A 21,136-nucleotide genomic window follows, 5' to 3' on the forward strand; every position below is an offset into this window, starting at 1 on the left:
AGCCACTTTGGAAACTTTTTTTTAGGTTCTTTATTAAACCATTTTAGGTTCTTGAGCACGTAAACATCCTTTTTATCGATGGTTCCATACTGTACATGGCACAAAACAGTTCAGATTCGCACTTTTTTATTCTAAAAGGATAGGAAACCTTGATGATCGAGTAAATGGCAGACTGAGGGGAGGGGGGGGGGGGACAGTAGCGCGCATCTATAGCTTTTTGCCAGAAGAGGGGCTTGAGCAGTTGGTTTGACCAGGGAAGTGTTATGGTTTGACCAATGACGTCTCAACTCCCTTACAGAAAATCTGCCACGTGTTCTCCTCTTACGCGACCTTCGTCGGCAGGGGAGAAGATGTTGGAGTTTGACCCTTCTCCTTTTTTTCAGGGAGCCCAAGGGGGGGGGGGTGAATGGAAAATCTGCCACTGTTCTGCTTACACGACCCTCGTCAGCAGGGAAGGAGATGTTGGAGTTTGATTTATCTATCTCCTTTTTTTCAGGGAGCCCAGGCCAAGCGGGGTGGGGTGAATGGAAAATCTGCCACTGTTCTGCTTATACGCGAACCTCGTCAACAGGGAAAGAGCTGTTGGACTTTGGTTCATATATTTTTTTTAGGGAGCCCAAGGGGGGGGGGGGGTGAATGTAAAATCCGCCGAAAATCTGCATGCCATTGTTCTGCTCAAGCCGCCTCGATCCTTGTCAGCAGGGAAAGACGCGTTGGAGTTTTTCTTTCTTCTTTTTTTAGGGAGCCCAGGGGGGGGGGGGGTGAATGGAAGTGATATATCAATCTTATAAGTTGATTAGCTTAGAAGCACAGGGTTCCGTTGCATAAAAGTATTATGGTATAACTTTGCCATGCAATGGTAGCTATCTTTGATTTTGATTGGCTGTTCGTCATTGTTACCATAGTAGGTTTCATTGGATGGCGAAAATACCATACTAGTAACTTTTATGCAAGTGCTACCATGGTAACTGCCAGAAAACGACAAAAAAAACAACGGTGCCCTGTTAAAAAATGATCACCTGTCTTTCGCTGGCTGTCCATCAATGTCTTCCGCGATGATGCACCTGGCGTGACCACGTTTCCTATATCAGTATTAATTATATCCTTGATCTTACTTTCGTTAACATTACCTTGATGGCGTTTTGACAGAGCTGTCAAGTTCTCTTTAAATAGATCCGGAAAAAATAATTTCATCCTCCCTGACATTTCTGTTGCGGTACTTCGTTACTTTTTATTACTTTATGCAATGTTATTGATTTATTTTGGATATCACAATAACCCGAACACCTTTACATGTTACACGCAAAAGCAAAATATTGGAATATTGGGAATATTGAACCATCAGACAAGCTTAGAAAAAACTTAGACTCTGTTGCTCCCGTCACACGAACGAAACCAATTCCAAACTAACCGTTGGTGTGCCATTGGAAATGCGGATAGATTCGGTCCGATCTTCGGTTTCTCCGGTTTGACCGTCACACGAACGAAACAAATTTCAAACTAACCGTTGGTGTGCCATTGGAAATGCGGATATAGATTCGGTTCGAATTCGGTTTGACTGTCGAATTATTAAGTAATCTCTTTTGGATAAAAGAAACGGTTTATAATTCTCTCTAGTGGGGAAAATCCATGATTTCCGAATGCTGGCAGGTGCATAGCATGAGGAGAGCCCAGAAAACTATGCCATTTTTGTGTGACATTTCCCCCTTAATCGTCAGTGGCGTAGTACAAGAAAATTACGACCAAGAAAAAAAAAGAGAAATTATACTTTTACAAAATTTGATATTTGTAATAAAAATATCGAAAATTTTGCCCGATACGCCATATTCTAGCCCCCTCAAAATGTTTGGCTCATCACGCCATTTCTTCTGGTAAATGACGCCATTATCGTGATAATCGCCGATCTAACATTCATTTTGAGAGTATTAAGGATGAAGGAAATGTGGGTCTCAACGTCAGACACGCCAACAAGCCATAACATTTGAAGTGGATAATATAAGGAGATTGTTGAGTCCCGATCTAAACAATGGAATTTGATGTTTTGAATCAAGATTTATACAAAAGTGCAAATTGGAAATTCCTATCTTTCCCTAGGCTACTCATAAAACGACCCCCATGAAAATAAATGAATGAAAAAATAATCAAAATATAATTGAGCCCCCCCCCCCCTCTCCCCTCCTCTCACTCTTCCCAGTTTTCATTAAAATTAATTTAATTTCAAAGAAATTTCCTAAATAATCTATGCCGCGGATGCGTGTTCCAAAGTTTGGTACGTGTGTGTGTGTATTTGAGTTTTGTCAGACGCGTATCAATCAGATATGATTATTTACGTCTGGGACCGACCTTTAACGTCACCATCCGAAAGACGCGACCAGGGCTCGAACCTCGAACCTCTGCATCAATTTGTAACTTCCCCACAGCTTGGATTACAGGCGCACACCACAACGCCCAGTATCACACGCATTTTGCCGAAAGAGGGCGTCTTCATGACCTTCAATTTCAGTCATGGAAATTGCCATTTTTCGGTTTCAGGTTAAGAATAGTCTTCCCCACACTCTGAGGGAAAACTGTATCTGTGTTGGGGGGGGGGGGGGGTATAGAGAAAAAAATATCCATAGTGGTGTTCAGTGGCATAATGCGCCAACTATTGGAGCTAGATTTCTGAAATGTTGCGAGCTAGCGAAGCAAACGAGACAAAACTTTGATTTTTTTTTTTGCAGGAGTTTCGGCATTTTATTCATAAATCAATGATAAATTAACATGTTCACATAATACCGAACATATAAATGAATACAATTTAATTGTGACAATTGAAGAGATACATTGTAAATAATACAGAAAAGACTGATAATTAAATCATACACAAGCATGACTTGTGATAAAGTGAGTTCGGTAAAATACAGGAAAAATTAATTATGCGATAGATATTCTACATATTATAAAATTAATGTCATATTTCACCATTTTTTTCTTGTCCTTCTTTTATATTTTTTGGACATTGCACAATCAAATATCACTGGCGAATCCGGGGGGGGGGGGGGGGTGACAAAGCCGGTCCGTGCCCCCCCCCTTTTGAGAAGCAAAATTAAAATTTGCGATGTAAAAATGCCATTAAAACAGAGGTGTGCCTTTTCCCCCTCGAAAGTGAAGACTTTTTTTTGCTTGTAAAACTTTATCGTGGACGAAATGTCCTTAATTTTTGGTTAAAGACCTTTTTTTTTGCTTGTCATGTTTTTCCTCGGGAAAATGTGCCCCCCCCCCCTTTAGAAAATCCTCGATCCGACCCTGATCAAATATAATAATAGTTATGATGAATATAAATGACCGAAGATTAAAGTTATAAGAGGAACAGAAAGACTAGTTGTTCAGTGACTGATATATGGATCCCAATAAAGCACACGGCAATGTCTTTATCACGTGACTTGATAATCCCAGAAATAACCTTTGTTCTATTATCTTGATCATCGTGGAATCGGGCCAAATAAAGAGAGCAGCATGAGGTCGCATGTACTTGCGATATTCTTAGATGTAACAGTATTTTGATGTGCACACGTATAACACAATTAACAGGGTATATAGAAATGCCCCCAAGGTTACTCTTGTTATTTTTATCCTAATGATCCATTAATTTCTCTCATCGTGTTCATGTACCATAAACATGTCTCAATGGTATTGCATTTTACTATTCCCCCTAATTACCACCGAAACATGAGAACACTAATACATCAAAATACTTAAAATTATGAATTCATGAGCGTTAATAAATGATTTTTAAAATATTGATTGATTTATTCATATATTATTACTATTGTTATTATTATTATTATTACTAGTATTGTTATCATTTTTATAATTAATATTATCATTATTGATTTTTTATGATTATTATTATTAATACTCTTATTATTAGTATCATCATTATCATCATTATCATTATTATTATTATTACTATTTTTATCATTATTACTATTATTATTATTAATACTATTGTCATTATTATTATTTTCATTTTTTATGGGGGGGGGGGGGGGACTTCAAATGAGTATTTTTCTTGCGATCCTCACGTTTATACGAAATTATTATTGTAGGTACTTCTGGAAGAAATTACTTATAAAAACAACACGAATACATTAACACAGTAACTTCTTCAACAAGAAAGAACGAGAACATTGGACGTTATGAAATTCACATTCGTGATATTAATAATTTAAGAATCTGAATGGGTATTCAAAACGATGTAACATTCAGAGTGAAAAACCCCCTGCTTAAATAAAGATTTATTATCATTAACAGTAAAAAAAAAAAAAAAAACTATCATTAGTCATATCGAGCTGAATTTATTGTTTATTTTTTTAATTTATCGATATCTTTTGACTCTATGTGTGATTTTACAAATATTATATTTCAAGATAATAAAAAACCAATCGAATTGATCAATTACGTTATTTATAACAAGAACAACAGTAACAAAAAACAAGAACAACAACAATAACAATAAGAGCAATAATGATGATAATAATCATAATACCATCAACAGCAACAATAATAAAAAAATAATAACAACAACAAAATAATCATAACAATTATAAATGGGTTGATAAGTCAGGCAATATCATGATACGAATTAAGATGGAATAATAAACATCATATGAAGCAAAACAAAATATACAATTTTCTCTTTTATCTTCTACCTGCAGTCCAGAACTGTTATTTCGATTGCTTATGGCCACCGCACATATTTATTTTCATTAACTTATCCTTATTTATATCGTATATGATATACTTTTTGGTCACTTATGTCAAAAAAATGATGCAACAGAACTTTCGGAAACCACTTCGTAAAGTGACTTTGAAAGTTAAAAAGTTCACACATCCGCCCAAGATGTGCGGATTCTCAATTCTGAACTCTTTGTTCAAGTTCATTCTCCGACTCGTTGCCATGGAAACGCCGTTGGGAAGTTTTAAAAATAGACGATACGCCCTCTCGCGGGAGCACCCACATGCACCAGGGCTTTTCCTCGGGAAACTTCGGGACTTCCCCCTTCTGAGCCCCTACCTAGATCCGTTTCATCGAATTTGATTGCATTTTACTAAATTTGGATGCCGAACAGTTGTATCTTTCCGATCTCTATAATGGAATAGGTATTTATTAATTTTCTTCATCCGAAAAAGTATCATGTTTCATTACGACCCCAAGGAAAGGAATATTAGGTTAAAAAAAATAAAAAAAATAACAACCCCCCCAAAAAAAAATTATCCTATTTTACAGAGCGTTTTTTGAAACGTTGAAGTTGTGAAAGTCGAAAAACTGGAGAGCAATTATCAATCACAGCGATTTTCCTACATCAATTAGAGTACATGGGCTACTTTGATTAGGAGGTTTGAAAGGAAGTCGGATTTCAGTCCAAGAAAAATAGATAAATAAAGATATAACAAATAAATTAATAAAGAAATAAATAAATACAATAAATAGAATAAATGGAAATTGATTAATAAACTAAAAGAGCTGAATAAATAATGAAGAAATACGATTTTAACCTAATGTATTAAAAAAATAATAATTATTGTATTTCCGACTTTATTAAATCCTGCAAATAACTTGTCGATTTGATTTCCGTAACATCGGGTAACATACCAACTTTATATGACATTGAATATTATGACCAAAAAAAATTGCAGAAAATTATTTTTTTATATCAGTCGTAAAGTCTTTCTTCGATCAGCATGTTTAGGTTCATTCGGCGGATTTACAATAGAGTCAGAGTATTATTATTATTATTATTACATGAGATTGAATTCATTCTATTCAGTTCATTCATTCATTCATTCAACCATGAAAGCGATAACGAGATAAAGACTTCCAAATTAAAAATTCAAATACTAAACAAGATAAAAGATTCACAAAGTAAAAAAAAGTAGGCCTACATATATGTAGATGACTCGGAGACATCGGAATGCTTACCAAAGAAGACACCATAATACATTCATGCATCACAAATAAAAAAATCAAATATTATAGAAAAAATAAGAGTAATTGCTACATCAAATTATACAAAATTGGTCGAAGTAAAAGAGGTGACAGGGTGGGGGGGGGGTAAACAATGGTATTCTAGATTAGAATGATAACGAATACAAATATGAGTATGGGGGAGAGGCATACTTTAAGCTTGCATCTGTTGTGTTTGTGAAACAGTCGTAGGGGCTTCGGAAAGGGAAAGAAAAGAAGCACCCCTGTCTAGTCCCTCCGTGTATTCTCTCGCTGTCATACATTTAGTTGAACTTTCAAACCAACATGACCAACTAATGTGTCGATCGCTCCAAACCGACTAAATGTCGGTTTTATTAACTATTTGTGTTTGTGTATATGGAAAATCTCCTTTTTATGCTCTTTTGTGAGTATTTGACACTCGAAAAAAGAAGTATGAGTATGTTGAGTTTTGTGTGAGAGAGTGTGATATGGAAATTCAATGTAAGACTCAACCAGCTAGCAAGTAAAAAGAAACCCAAACATTTGAAATAAATAGTGCTTCCACAAAGAAAGAACACAAAATGTATAGAGTATAGTGTTCAGTATATGAATTGCCAATGTATCTTCTAAATTGTTAAGAGGTGATATTTTATTTTGTGTATTTGTTTAATATGTCAAGAATTGAAGTTAATTGTTATCAAATAAACACAATCAAAATAATAAAATGAAAAGATTGTATGTCATCGGAAACAGCGAAACGTCTTTGGTCGGTCTGGGCACTCTGGGGTCAGTTTCGTTGATGTATAACGGTACTATGTTACAGTCACATCAATGAAAGCGACTCCAAACCGACCGATAGTATGTAGTCTGTAACATCGTAAACGGCTTCAGTTAGTCTAGATTAGTTCTGGTAGATGTGGTTGTACCGTATATATAGGGAAAGTGCTTGAAATGACCAGGGCATCGCGACGTCACACATTCAAAGTAATCATGCTCAAGCCTTGTAGTTGGGGGTGTTTTCATGTTTATGTTTTGAAAATTATGAATTGACTGATCACTTAAAACAATGTTATAGCAATACGAGTATAATGGAATATTATCATCCTTTCTTTTTTTCATTTCCAACAGAACATAACTGAAAAGCCAGAATAAGAGTCGATCGCCAGAGAGGCTATTTTTGGTTTATATCTTTAGCTAAATTCTAAAAACATAACACTATTAATGAATGTGTCAATGGAGGTAAAGCTCGGTCTCATAAATCAGGATACAATATATCTTAGAGCTATTGGCTAGGCACTGTAAATAAAATTTGTATATGGAAATGAGAATGATTATTATGATGCGCTCCACTTATCGCTTTCCCAAGTTAGTGTTTGCAAAACTTTAGTGATATATTTTGGTCGGATGTCTTTTCCATTCTCAAATTTAAATTACATTTAGGTATCAGACTTAATTTTCACCCTTCCCATGCCTCATATCATGTCTATGGTGGTGTCAAGATGTCAAATGAGGAAGCCAATTGTCTTGAAGGTAACTTCCGTTATGAACAATTTTGACACGGTCCAATTTGGAGTGAGTGAGTTCTCCCCTGGTAGTCTATCGGTTTGTCTTTAATTCTTCATGTCCGGTGTATGCACGTACTGTAGATGTCTTTCAAGAATGGCTTGTATCTAATGCCTTGATTAAAATAACGACCAACCACAGTTTGACCAAAGGAATAACCACAGTTCAACCGAAATGGGAATGGCAACAGATCGACGGAAGAAATGACCAACGTTCAACAGAATAAAGAACTACAGTTCAACCGTAGGAATGACCACAGTTCGACCGAAGGAATGACTACAGTTCGACCGACGGAATGACTACAGAACAAACATAGGAATGACCACAGTTCGATCGAAGAAATGACTACATGTCAACCATAGGAATGACCACAGTTCGATCGAAGGAATGACCACAGTTCGGTCGAAGGAATGACCACAGTTCGACCGAAGGAATGACTACAGTTCGACCGACGGAATGACTACAGAACAACCATAGGAATGACCACAGTTCGATCGAAGAAATGACTACATGTCAACCATAGGAATGACCACAGTTCGATCGAAGGAATGACCACAGTTCGATCGAAGGAATGACCACAGTTCGACCGAAGGAATGACTACAGTTCGACCGACGGAATGACTACAGAACAAACATAGGAATGACCACAGTTCGATCGAAGAAATGACTACATGTCAACCATAGGAATGACCACAGTTCGATCGAAGGAATGACCACAGTTCGATCGAAGGAATGACCACAGATCGACCGAAGGAATGACTACAGTTCGACCGACGGAATGACTACAGAACAACCATAGGAATGACCACAGTCCGATCGAAGAAATGACTACATGTCAACCATAGGAATGACCACAGTTCGATCGAAGGAATGACCACAGTTCGATCGAAGGAATGACCACAGTTCGACCGAAGGAATGACTACAGTTCGACCGACGGAATGACTACAGAACAACCATAGGAATGACCACAGTTCGATCGAAGAAATGACTACATGTCATTGTCAACCATAGGAATGACCACAGTTCGATCGAAGGAATGACCACAGTTCGACCGAAGGAATGACCACAGTTCGACCGACGGAATGACTACAGAACAACCATAGGAATGACCACAGTTCAACCGAAATGGGAATGGCAACAGATCGACCATATCCTGAATGACCACAGTTCGACCGAAGGAATGACTAATAATAATAATATTAATAATATTCCGCATTTAAATAGCGCTTAATACATCGGATCGACGTCTCTAAGCGCTTTACAGACATATCATACAATGTATGCACCTTCTCCACTCCCTGGGGAGCATTCCAAAAATAAGAGTTCCAAGACTGGATTCCTAGGCATACTACATAAAGGCTTTCACATCCTACCGGGTACCCATTTAACACCTGGGTAGAGAGTGGTAAAGCCGGTGGATTAACGCCTTGCCAAAGGACGTTAGGCCATGGTGGGATTCGAACACACGACCCTCTGATTACAAGGCGAGAGACTACAGTTCGACCGAAGGAATGACTACAATTCGACTGAAGGAATGACCACGGTTCTCACTGGCGCACAGATTGGGGGGGGGGGGGGTGTCCATGGCACCAAGCCCTTCCCCCATCTGTACGCCAGTTAGAACTCTCCACTAAAAATCACGACCAAGAAAAAAAAAGGAGAAAAGGAAAACCTCCTGAATGTCACGCTATCTATGACAAAATTAGATTTTTGTTTTAGAAAGGTCAAAAATTTGATCACTCGCTGCGCTCCCTCACAACATTTATTATTATTTTTACCAGCACGCCATGTCTGGTCCCCTTATTTATTTTTTTGGCTCATTACGCTAATGCAGTAAGTGTTAACATAATCAGGATGAATGTTCTTCCTAAAAGTGACATTGACGATAATCTTCCTTAAAACCAACACCTTCACCGACCATAGCAACAATAAAAAAAGGAAGCAACATATATCTATGGAAATCTCAAACTAATCCTTATGACATCGTTGACTAAAATGCTTTAACTTAACCTTGCAGACTTGTACTGACATTATTCAAGTTTCCACAAACTTTTAGAAAAGAGAGCCTGAGATATTGGAGGTTCTTTAAGAAAACAAGACTGAAGGGGCGAGCTTTTCTCTGAAGGTTAGGATCTTAGAAATATGACAAGTGACATAGATTCGTATTATATGCCAACCATGGCAAGAGTTGAAGAAACATGAAGTATCACGCACAGAGGGGATAGCGGTACGACGGATCGAGGGTGGGGCAGGTTTGATTTAACTGCGAAGTCCGGGGTTCCAAGATCCGGGGGTGGGGGGGGGGGGCTTGTTGTCATTAGTCACGTACTCTATTTTACAAGTATTTTTTTCATAGTTGAAATACAGTATTATATAAAAGCAAATTATCATAATCATTATAAAGATATCAGAAAATAGAGGGATCCACTACTAAGCAAAGGCTTGTAGTGCATGTGTGGACCCTTCTAAATAATTATTGTAGAATTGCCTACAAAGACGGACACAGAATTAAAAGGGAAACACACACGAGGAATATGAAAATAAAGGGAAAAGAAATAAAGAAAGATAATATAAGAGTAGGACTTTAACGCTGAAAGTGAAATTAAGTTAAGGAGACATGAAATGGTGAATTTATCGAAGTACAGTATGACCTGTAAAGTTTTTAAGTTGTTTTTATAAAAAGAACCGAGGGATGAGCTATTGATGATCTCTTCACTCAAAAAGAAATATATAGTACATTAAGCAACATTATATTCTACATATGTTAATATATTTTTTTTAGATGAATGGAAAGAAAACCTATAATCAATAGACTAAATCTAATTTATAAATTATATATGAGGTACAGTTCCCCATTTCATATTTCCCATGATTGATTAATGTCCTTTCGATATTAATTATATCGTAATAAATTTATCAAACATATTCCTTTGATTAACCGACCACACCTTATTATCTTGGCAAACATTACTGGCAGGTTTAATAAGGTCATAACCTTTTAGATAGATTAAAATTGTAGGAAGACGTTAGAGGAACTAAAACTTTCGACCACGCCCTGAACTTGAGAAAAAAAGCATATTATTATAAAAAATGCAGTTTATTCATTTTTGATAATGATAATAATTATAATAATAATAATTCATTAATAATAATAATAATGATAATAATAATAATAATAATATTCCGCATTTATATAGCGCTTAATACATCGGAACGACGTCTCTAAGCGCTTTACAGACACATTATTACGCCGGTCATCGGATCCTTGCATGCCCGCATACAATGTATGCACCTTCTCCACTCCCTGGGGAGCATTCCAACAAGAGTTCCAAGACTCAATTGCTAGGCATACTACATAATTATAGGCTTTCACATCCTACCGGGTACCCAATTAACACCTGGGTGGAGAGTGGCAAAGTATGGATAATGATGATGATGATAATAGTAATGATAATAATGATGATAATAATATTTATAACATTCATACAACGCTTATTACAATCTGTTTCTAAGCGCTTTACATTATTATTACCCCGGTCATCGGATCATGTCATGCCTGCATACAATGCATGCTCCCTCTATACTCCTTGGGGAGCATTCCAACCAGAATTGTAAGAATCAGTTGCTATATATACTACACTGGCTTTCACATCCTACATGCATTTCACACCTGGGTGGAAAGTGACAAATTTTGGATTGACGCCTTGCCAAAGGACGGTAGGCCGAGGTGGTATTAGAACACACGACCCTTTGATTATAAAGCGAGAGTACGAACCGCTACTTCACGACTCTTCCACAATTCTTGTCATATCTTCTAAGTCGACTCTAGACCGACCAAAGCTTATTGCGTTATTTCATGTATTTCCAATGATATACAATCAGTCTTTTTAGAGTTGGTTTCGTTGGTGTGACATTATTCGTAATTCATTATGTAAATTATTTGGTTGCCCGATACGACATTTTTTTCAAATCTTATATGAAACAATCACGAGAAAACACTCTGGAACTGATCAAAATCCCCTTTTATGTACCAAAGATTTGTTGAATTTTGTATTATGAGCGTTATGCATTCATGGATGTTACCGTTTTGATCATGTTGGGGACTGTCAAATGGATGAGGTAATTGTCTTGAAGGTGATTTCCTTTTCCCATTCCTGCGTCATCAAAGTCATCTATCCTGCTGACATACGGCTGATGACATTGGCCCGTATTCTGAAGTCGGGTTTAACTTAAACTCAGGTTTAAAGTTGTGGTTTAAGTATGCATGGACAGCCAATTGTTACATAATCACTAAAAGTAGAGATATCATACTTTCAGCTCATTCGGCTCTCATCATTCATAATTGTGTAGGAAGTATAAATAGATGATTGTCTTCACCATTGATGATTCAGGAAAGAGCACAATAAACATAAGAAACATACAACTTAATAAAAATGTTGATACTTTTGGCTTCCCATACTTAAACCACAACTTTAAACATGAGTTTAAGTTAAACCCGACTTCAGAATACGGGCCATTAAGGTTTGAAGTCACTTGGACTACACGCAGTTGGTCTAATTCTCAGAAAGTCAGATGGTCGTGACCATAACCCATACTATATCCAACAATTTATTCAATGGTGCAAGCGAAAAATAAAACCTTCGACGCGCCATCTTTCGAAACTCGACCACCTAATTTTATACCATTTCCCCGTGGGCGTACCTTGATAATACCTATACGCGGTAATGATCTATTCAGGGCTCCGTAACACAGAGGTTTGCGATGGATTACAAATATGAAAGAACCGCGCTGATTGGTCCCTGGTAAGTATTTTAAACCAAATGCGCGTGTAACATTGATATTGATTGGTCAATTTATTTAATGATTGACCGCTAATCTTTGTGTTACGGACCCCAGGACTACTGGAGGTATTCGCCAACGTTGTGTGTGATTGTGTGTGTGAGTGTGTGAGGGTTGTGTGAGGGTTGTGTGTGTGTGTGTGTGTGTGTGTGTGTGTGTGTGGGGGGGGGGGGGTTATGTTCTATTTCTTGGTACATGTATCTGTTTTGGCTATTCCCTGTAAATCGGTGGTTAGTCATTCACCAACCTGGGTTCGATTCAGTGATCTCGTGTAAGTCCTATGAACCGTTTCATAAAGAGTTACAACTGCTGTAACTTTGCCACAAAGACAACTACCATGGTAACAGGGCTAACCAGTCAATAACAATCAAGGTTTCCCGTGTCGTTACAATGATGACAAAGTTACCATCGTTGTATGTATTGATGAATCAGGCCCCTGCATTATCAGTCGTAGATAACTCCAACGCTAGCTTGGCGCAAACCCCAAACCTGTAGAAAACCTTGGCGTTGAATGTCTCATACTATATTTGTTCGGCTGACTCTTTAAGGAAGACATGCGTACGTCTTGTTCGACATCGCCAAACATTGACGCAACATAGTCGGTCACAAGAACGAAACCATTCTACACCGACCGATGTGATTGTGTGTGAGTGTGAAAATAATGCGAAATAACGCATTGAGCTTTGATCGATTTGGCGGCGGATCGATTGTGTGACTGCGGTCACAGTTAACGCCTCCATCGGACGATGGCATGGTCTATAATACTAGTCTCAAACGCCGGGGACAGGATAATTGTTTTCTTGGAAAGGATTCCATGTTGCTAAATTAAACAAGATTCATCTTCCCATACTCCCATTGAAACCGGCCTACGTTAACGCTGACATTATGCTGTTCTTTGGTGACCGCCTTTTTAATTTTTTTTTATCGCAACCACATCCTGGGCCCAGTAACACCAATGTTAGCGATTAATCGCTAAATAAAATCAAGATTGTATGGGCATTTTGATCAGTAGACTGACTGGGAACCAATCATGATTGTTCTTTCAAATTAGCGATTAATCACTAACCTTCGTGTTACGGGGCCCAGATCTCATCTCTCGATCACCCCCTCTCTTTATCGCACCGTAGGCCCCCCTCCACCACACCAACACGTCATATTCATGAAACAGTTTGTGCCTATATCATACAGCAAATAAAATTCTGTTGAGGGAACAGCCACACCAAAACGATACCAATACAGAATGGTACATTAAATTGAAAGTTTATTTACCACAATCTTCATAAAAAACATACAAATCAAGAAGTATAAATATTTCAATAAAATACATTATAACACAAGTGAGTATATGTAAGAATAGCGGTAGAATCACTGGGAAGTTACAAGGAACTTATAAATTAGTAATCCTGAAATGAACACAAAACAACACAATTAAAAAAAATGCAGTTAGGAAATACAGAACAAACAAACATAACATGTATAACATAACATGGACCATACAGCATGCGCTGCACAAACTGTATTCATCCATACGTGTTAGGCCTTAGGCAAATTACGTGTTAATTGGTTCCTTTAATCATGATAACATTACATCTCACGGGGGGTAAACCCACTAGCCCTTTTCGGATGTCAAGCTTGTCTCGCTCAAGGGGCTATTCTTGGACTATCTGATCAGGACTGGGTACATTAACATACACTTCCATTTCAAAATGTCACGAGATTTTTTCATTTTCCCCTCAAACAAAAATCGCAATATCACTGACATGGGGGTACATGGGTGTGTTAACTATTACATGCATTTTGTGGCTTTATAGAGCGATGGATCTCAGTTACTATTTTTGATTTCACTGTCATGTGGCGAAATGGAATCGGAAAATTATGTCATATTCATCATAATGTCGGTTTCCAGAGTATTCACTTCCCGCTTTTTTCCTTCAAATTCCTTAAAACATGTTCATGAAACACGAACGATTTTCTTCATGGGATACTGGAAACATTCAAATCCTATTAATAAGGGGTAATATTTTGTGTTTAGCATTCTGAGCCATCCAATACAATACAATGTGAGTTTATTATTTAAATTTCTAATTGAAATTAAGTTTATCATTTTCTACCTTAATTGCACGTCAATGAGCCATTCTTCACCGAGAATTTTAGAAATGAGATCTATCGGGGAGGCCCCAAATTATTAACAAATGATAAAATGATAAAGTCATACCCTTGAATACTAGAATAAAAGATGACTTCATTGTAAGCAATCGGGGAAAGGAAATTTGATATAATTCAAAAGCATCGTTGGTAACAAGAACTGAATGGTAACATGACATGAGCTCTTGATGCGTGCAGGAATAGTAGTACACAGCTCCTCGTCATAATATTAAAGGTTACCAAAAATTTTCTGTAGAATCTGATTTTTTGTGCTATTTCCCCTATTTTGAGGGTGCTGAACATGAATCTGCTTGTTGCCAAATTTATAAATGCCATCTTCGACTGTTGCCATGGCAACGGATTAATTTCTCAAAAATAGCATGTATTCCCCTGTAAACGGTAGATAAACATGGTAAAATTACCCATTTGGTTAATTTCAAGTTTCTTATTCAATAAGAATAGAATTTACAAACATTTAAGGCCATTGAAATAGTTCAGATTTTCCTGTTACCATGGTAACGGCCTCTTTTTACCCCCCAAAAAAGATAAAAATGAGTAAAGATGTAAAATATGATGAATTCTTTTGAATTTTCCCTAATGTGAGGGTGCTGAAAGTAGATGTGCTTGTTGCTAAATATATTAATACCATCTTGCACCATTGCCATGGCAACCAAATTACACCTAATTAGATAAACAAAAACAAAAAGATGGTTGGAAAAGATAATCGTTGAAAATCACTAAATTAGATATACAGTACATCTGTGAGTTTGACCCACTATTCAATTTTAAATGCAAAATAAGTATTCAGTATGACTTCAATGGTATGCTAAGATTGCTGTTGCCATGGTAACCAATGTTTCAACAATGAATATCAATGTTACATTGCCTGTTGCCATGGTAACTGTTTTTTATCAAAATAGAATAGATTTGAGAAAAATTGTAAAATAAACCTTTTTCACCGTATTTGAGTGTTGAACATGTATTATATACATGTATCTTCTTTGGATATTACCATGGCAACCAAATAACATCTAATTTGCTAAACAAATAGCAGAGTGTGAAAAGGTAATGTTGGAAAATGCAAGAAAAAGAACTTAACTTCCATGCGTATGGTTTTAACATCTCATTTTACTTTGAACACAAATTAAGTTTTCTGCATGGGTTCATTGGAATAATAATTCATGATTCCATGGCAATCCCTGAATTAATTAGCGATAAATACCAATGCTAAATTGTATTTATAATCAAGAAAGGAATGTACTAGTATATTTCATGTCAGAAAGTAATATGCCACACAGGAAACATATTGTCTCCAAACAATACTCTCTCTCTGGAACATATATAGTGGTTGCTATGGTTACACCTCATTTTTTAATCATTTGAAATTGTTACTTTATGAAAAATTGAAAATAAATGCAAGGCATTTCATTTTTAAAACGGTGCAACATATTTTGAGAATCATTGAAAACACCAAAGGTGGACAAAATTGTACGCAAACTTCAATTTTTTTCGTTTCGAGATTTACAATTTCAAATAAATTTTCGTGTTGAACAGTCGTTCCTCTAGCAACACAATTATGTTGATGTAGTATACAATCAGTAATAAACGTTTGTAGACAGTTAAAATAAACTTCAATAAATACTAATTTTGTCTTGTCAAAATTTTATTTAAGTGTTTTCCTTCCCAGATCAATTTGGTAGGCCAATCTGGGGCCTGTTTCATAAAAAGATAGGTCTACAACTATTCCAACTTTGTACCACTAACATGGTTAGCAGCCAATCACAATCAAGGTTATCATGATAGGTAAAATATTGGCAAAGTTAAAATAGTTATAACCCTTTATGAACAGGTCCCTGGTGGTGAGTGAGAGTATGATATTATGTATATTGCAAATATATTAATTTTGGGCAGTCCACAAGCTTTATGACAAAGATTATTGCAACATAAACCAGGGGGGGTGGGTACTTGCAACCTTCTTTCTCAATCCATCCTTGAAATCCCTTTTCAATGACATGAAGCTTTTTATCCGTCAACATGGTCTGTCAGCTGGAAAACCTGGAAAACATAATTCAGGAATCATTATTAAAATTGCATGCCACTTTTACAGTCACCTATATAATACTGTTTAAAAATTGTCACAATACAAAATTAGTTTAAATTCATTAGTATTACTATTATTTACAGTTTACTTTGAACATAAGTAGCTTATTTCAGTACATAACTCAAATAAAATCCTTGGTTGTTTCCATAACTATGAACCCAGAAACACGTTGGCTTTCACTGAAATTGAAAAATTATCGCATAGTTTTGCAAGTCTTTATTATATCTATTTTTTTATCTAATTCTGGTAATATGCATAAAATGCTACTACTTTACTTACATGCATTTCAGCTCATCTGCAAACAAACATGACACTGTGATTGAAGATCCGTTATACTCGCTTCAACTTCCTCACTTAAGCCGCTGCACGACATGACCTTCTCATTTGATGCTATGCTCTCTATTAATATAAATTTTAATGAAACAGAAATATATATACCAATGATTTTATTATCAATCATTGATTATGAAACATGGTTTGCTTTGAATAGTAAACGGGAAATTTCAAAACACGTCAACTAAATTCAGTAAAAAATTCATTCTAAAATGAGAAACTTGTAAGAGTTTCTTTGTTATATTAGTTCATGAGATCTTTGTTTTACTTGAACTGTATGTGTGACAGTGCAACAAATGTATCTTAATATGTTTATAAAGTTATAATCTATGTATACATATATACTTACAACTTTAATGATCTGACTAGAAACACCACCATTCAAGTGTCGAGACTAGACTATTCATCAAACTCCTTGCATCTTTGGTAACACCGTTTCATTTTGTTTTTTGCCTCTTTTCCTCCTTTTGTTTTTAATGTTTCAATTTTTTCCACTATCTTCATCATGGTGTCACAGTTCTGTACACTGTAGAGTATTCCATGGTCTGAAGAAGATCGCCATTTCTCTCCTTCTTTTCCTCTTCCATTGTCTTAATTATGGTTTCATAGTTCTGTATTTCTGCATTAAATTCCATGTTCTGAAGAAGATCTCTATTTCTCCTTCTTTCCCTCTTGCATTGTCTTCATCATGGTTTCATAGTTCTGTATTCTGCATTAAATTCCATGTTCTGAAGAAGATCGCCATTTCTCCTTCTTTCCCTCTTCCATTGTCTTCATCATGGTTTCATAGTTCTGCATTAAATTCCATGTTCTGAAGAAGATCACCCTTTACCTCCTTCTTTTCCTCTTCCATTTTCTTCATCATGGTTTCATAGTTCTGCATTAAATTCCATGTTCTGAAGAAGATCACCCTTTACCTCCTTCTTTTCCTCTTCCATTTTCTTCATCATGGTTTCATAGTTCTGCATTAAATTCCATGTTCTGAAGAAGGTCACAATTTCTCTCCTTCTTTTCCTCTTCCATTGTCTTCATCATGGTTTCATAGTTCTGTATTAAATTCCATGTTCTGAAGAAGTTCGCCATTTCTCCTTCTTTTCCTCTTCTATTGTCTTCATCATGGTTTCATAGTTCTGCATTAAATTCCATGTTCTGAAGAAGTTCGCCATTTCTCCTTCTTTTCCTCTTCTATTATCTTCATCATGGTTTCATAGTTCTGTATTAAATTCCATGTTCTGAAGAAGTTCGCCATTTCTCTCCTTCTTTTCCTCTTTTATTGTCTTCATCATGGTTTCATAGTTCTGCATTAAATTCCATGTTCTGAAGAAGATCACCATTTCTCTCATTCTTTCCCTCTTCCATTGTCTTCATCATGGTTTCATAGTTCTGCATTAAATTCCATGTTCTGAAGAAGATCACCAATTCTCTCCTTCTTTTCCTCTTCCATTGTCTTCATCATGGTTTCATAGTTCTGTATTCTGCATTAAATTCCATGTTCTGTAGAAGATCTCTATTTCTCCTTCTTTTCCTCTTCCATTGTCTTCATCATGGTTTCATAGTTCTGTATTCTGCATCAAATTCCATGTTCTGAAGAAGATCTCTATTTCTCCTTCTTTCCCTCTTCCATTGTCTTCATCATGGTTTCATAGTTCTGTATTCTGCATTATATTCCATGTTCTGAAGAAGATCACCCTTTCTCTCCTACTTTTCCTCTTCCATTGTCTTCATCATGGTTTCATAGTTCTGTATTCTGCATCAAATTCCATGTTCTGAAGAAGATCTCTATTTCTCCTTCTTTTCCTCTTCCATTGTCTTCTTCATGGTTTCATAGTTCTGCATTAAATTCCATGTTCTGAAGAAGATCGCCATTTCTCTCCTATTTTTCCTCTTCCATTGTCTTCATCATGGTTTCATAGTTCTGTATTCGGCATCAAATTCCATGTTCTGAAGAAGATCTCTATTTCTCCTTCTTTTCCTCTTCCATTGTCTTCTTCATGGTTTCATAGTTCTGCATTAAATTCCATGTTCTGAAGAAGATCGCCATTTCTCTCCTATTTTTCCTCTTCCATTGTCTTCATCATGGTTTCATAGTTCTGTATTCTGCATCAAATTCCATGTTCTGAAGAAGATCTCAATTTTTCCTTCTTTTCCTCTTCCATTATCTTCATCATTTTTTCATAGTTCTGTATTCTGTATTAAATTCTATGTGCTGAAGAGGATTTCAATTTCTTTCATCATTTTTTCTCTTCTCTTTCCAAGTATCCACCACTACCCTCATCATTATGGCATATTTCTGTACACTGTATGAATTAATTCATTGTTTTGAAGAAGATCTCAATTTTTCTTCCTTTTTTCCTATTCTCTTTACTGTGCAAAAATCAACTCCGTATCCTACATGTACTCATCTGTTTCACTGCTGCTATCACTGCTGGTGTCACTGCTGGTATCTTCTTCCTCTTCTTCACTTATATGTTCTGTGTTCATACATGTTTCACTTTCTCCTTCACATCTGCACAGTTCTGTACATACAAGTCCATGTTTTCTACAAGAGCAACGCTTTGTGCAGACTGTGAATTCTCCAGCTTTACTAGATCTGCATTGACACTTTAGTAACTGTGACACTGAATCTGGAGCTGGTGGTAAATCAGATAACACTGGAACAAATTTTCCATTACACTTCGTCCATCCGAACAGAAGAGGGTCTGGAACAGTCGGATTAACCTGTAGATCCTGCTGCCATATGATGGCTTGACAACGTGCTCGTTTAAGATGCTCTTGCCAGGCACCTGGTGTCGGAGGAAGGTTTTCTACACCTTTCTTTTCTGTCATGTGTTTAAACATGTGCCACCTTAGCTTTTCTGGGGTAAGAATTGTCACAGTCTTTGGACAAAAGAGTTGACAAAGGAAGTCTTGACAGCTTCTTAAAGTATCTTTAGATGGTTCAGTCAGGCTACCAAGTTTAGATATAGCTTCAATAACTTCATCTGATGACTTCATGAATGACTTGAAGCAGAAACGTTTGCTTTTTCCAAACAAGTGCCCTGTAGTATCACAACCTGTCATGGCATGCCAGTTGATTAATGCCTTTGCTTTCTTTTCACCAATCCATTCATAGATAGCTTTCAGATGAATCATCTTGCGATTTCTTCCAGTTCCTGTGATGATTTCCACATCTTCACCAAGTTGTGGAACTCTTCTCAATGCAAGCAACAGTACATCTGTATCATGAGAGTAGATGCTGACAGCAAAGCCCAATGTTGCAACTTCAGCTGAATGTAAGATGAGAAGAGTGTCGGCTTCCTCTTGTGTACTTACTGGCGTTGTAACTGGAAACTCATTATTGCACCTTACATCTTTGCGATTAACAACAACCAGATTTTCTGTCGAACTTTGTGCAATAAGGACATCTGTCAGGTAAAGTGTGAGTGAATCCTTCGTTTCATTGCTGGACAGGAATTCTTTTTTGTCCCTGATAGAGGTATTGTCATCAACTATGTATGACCGAACTGACTTCACACATCCTCTCCGTCTTTGCCTTGTGTTTTCCTTAAGTGACGACTTCAATGTGTAGTTGTCGAACACAACTCTGGCTTGGTCATAATGCTTTGCCTTTGCATCAATATGTTTGACATACATTCGAGCCACATCCTTGCAGGTTTGGAAGCTTCCTACTGCCATCACTTCTTGAACAACAACCATACCATCAATTAGGAGACACCTTGGCTTCTTCAAAGATTGGTTCTGATCCACTGATGATAGGACGTTGTCATCTATTGCAATACCAGACTCCTCACACAATATGTGCAGTACTTGACTTTTGTCACTAGCTGGATGAAGTGATCCATCGGCTTTCATCAACCGTTTGTTTGTACCTGCAAATTCATATTTGCCAATAACATCCTGGAGATCAATATCTTCTCTCCCAGATCTGGCAATGATCAGAAGTCTTGCAAATAGAGACACAGAGGCTTTCAACAAAACAGCTTCTGTTCCTGTTTTCATCTTGACGGTTTTGGCAGTTTTGTTCCACGTCTGAATTTTTGATTTTGTCATTTTGCTCCACAGGTTATGTTCTCCCTTCAGCCGATCCTCTACAAATTTCTCATATTTTTCCTTTCCAACCTCTTCAACTGACAGTATACTGTTTGCAACCTGCTGAGGAATTATTTCCTTTGTTACAAGTTTGAAC

This window comes from Lytechinus pictus, chromosome 5, assembly GCF_037042905.1.
Source record: "Lytechinus pictus isolate F3 Inbred chromosome 5, Lp3.0, whole genome shotgun sequence".
Taxonomy (NCBI): domain Eukaryota; kingdom Metazoa; phylum Echinodermata; class Echinoidea; order Temnopleuroida; family Toxopneustidae; genus Lytechinus; species Lytechinus pictus.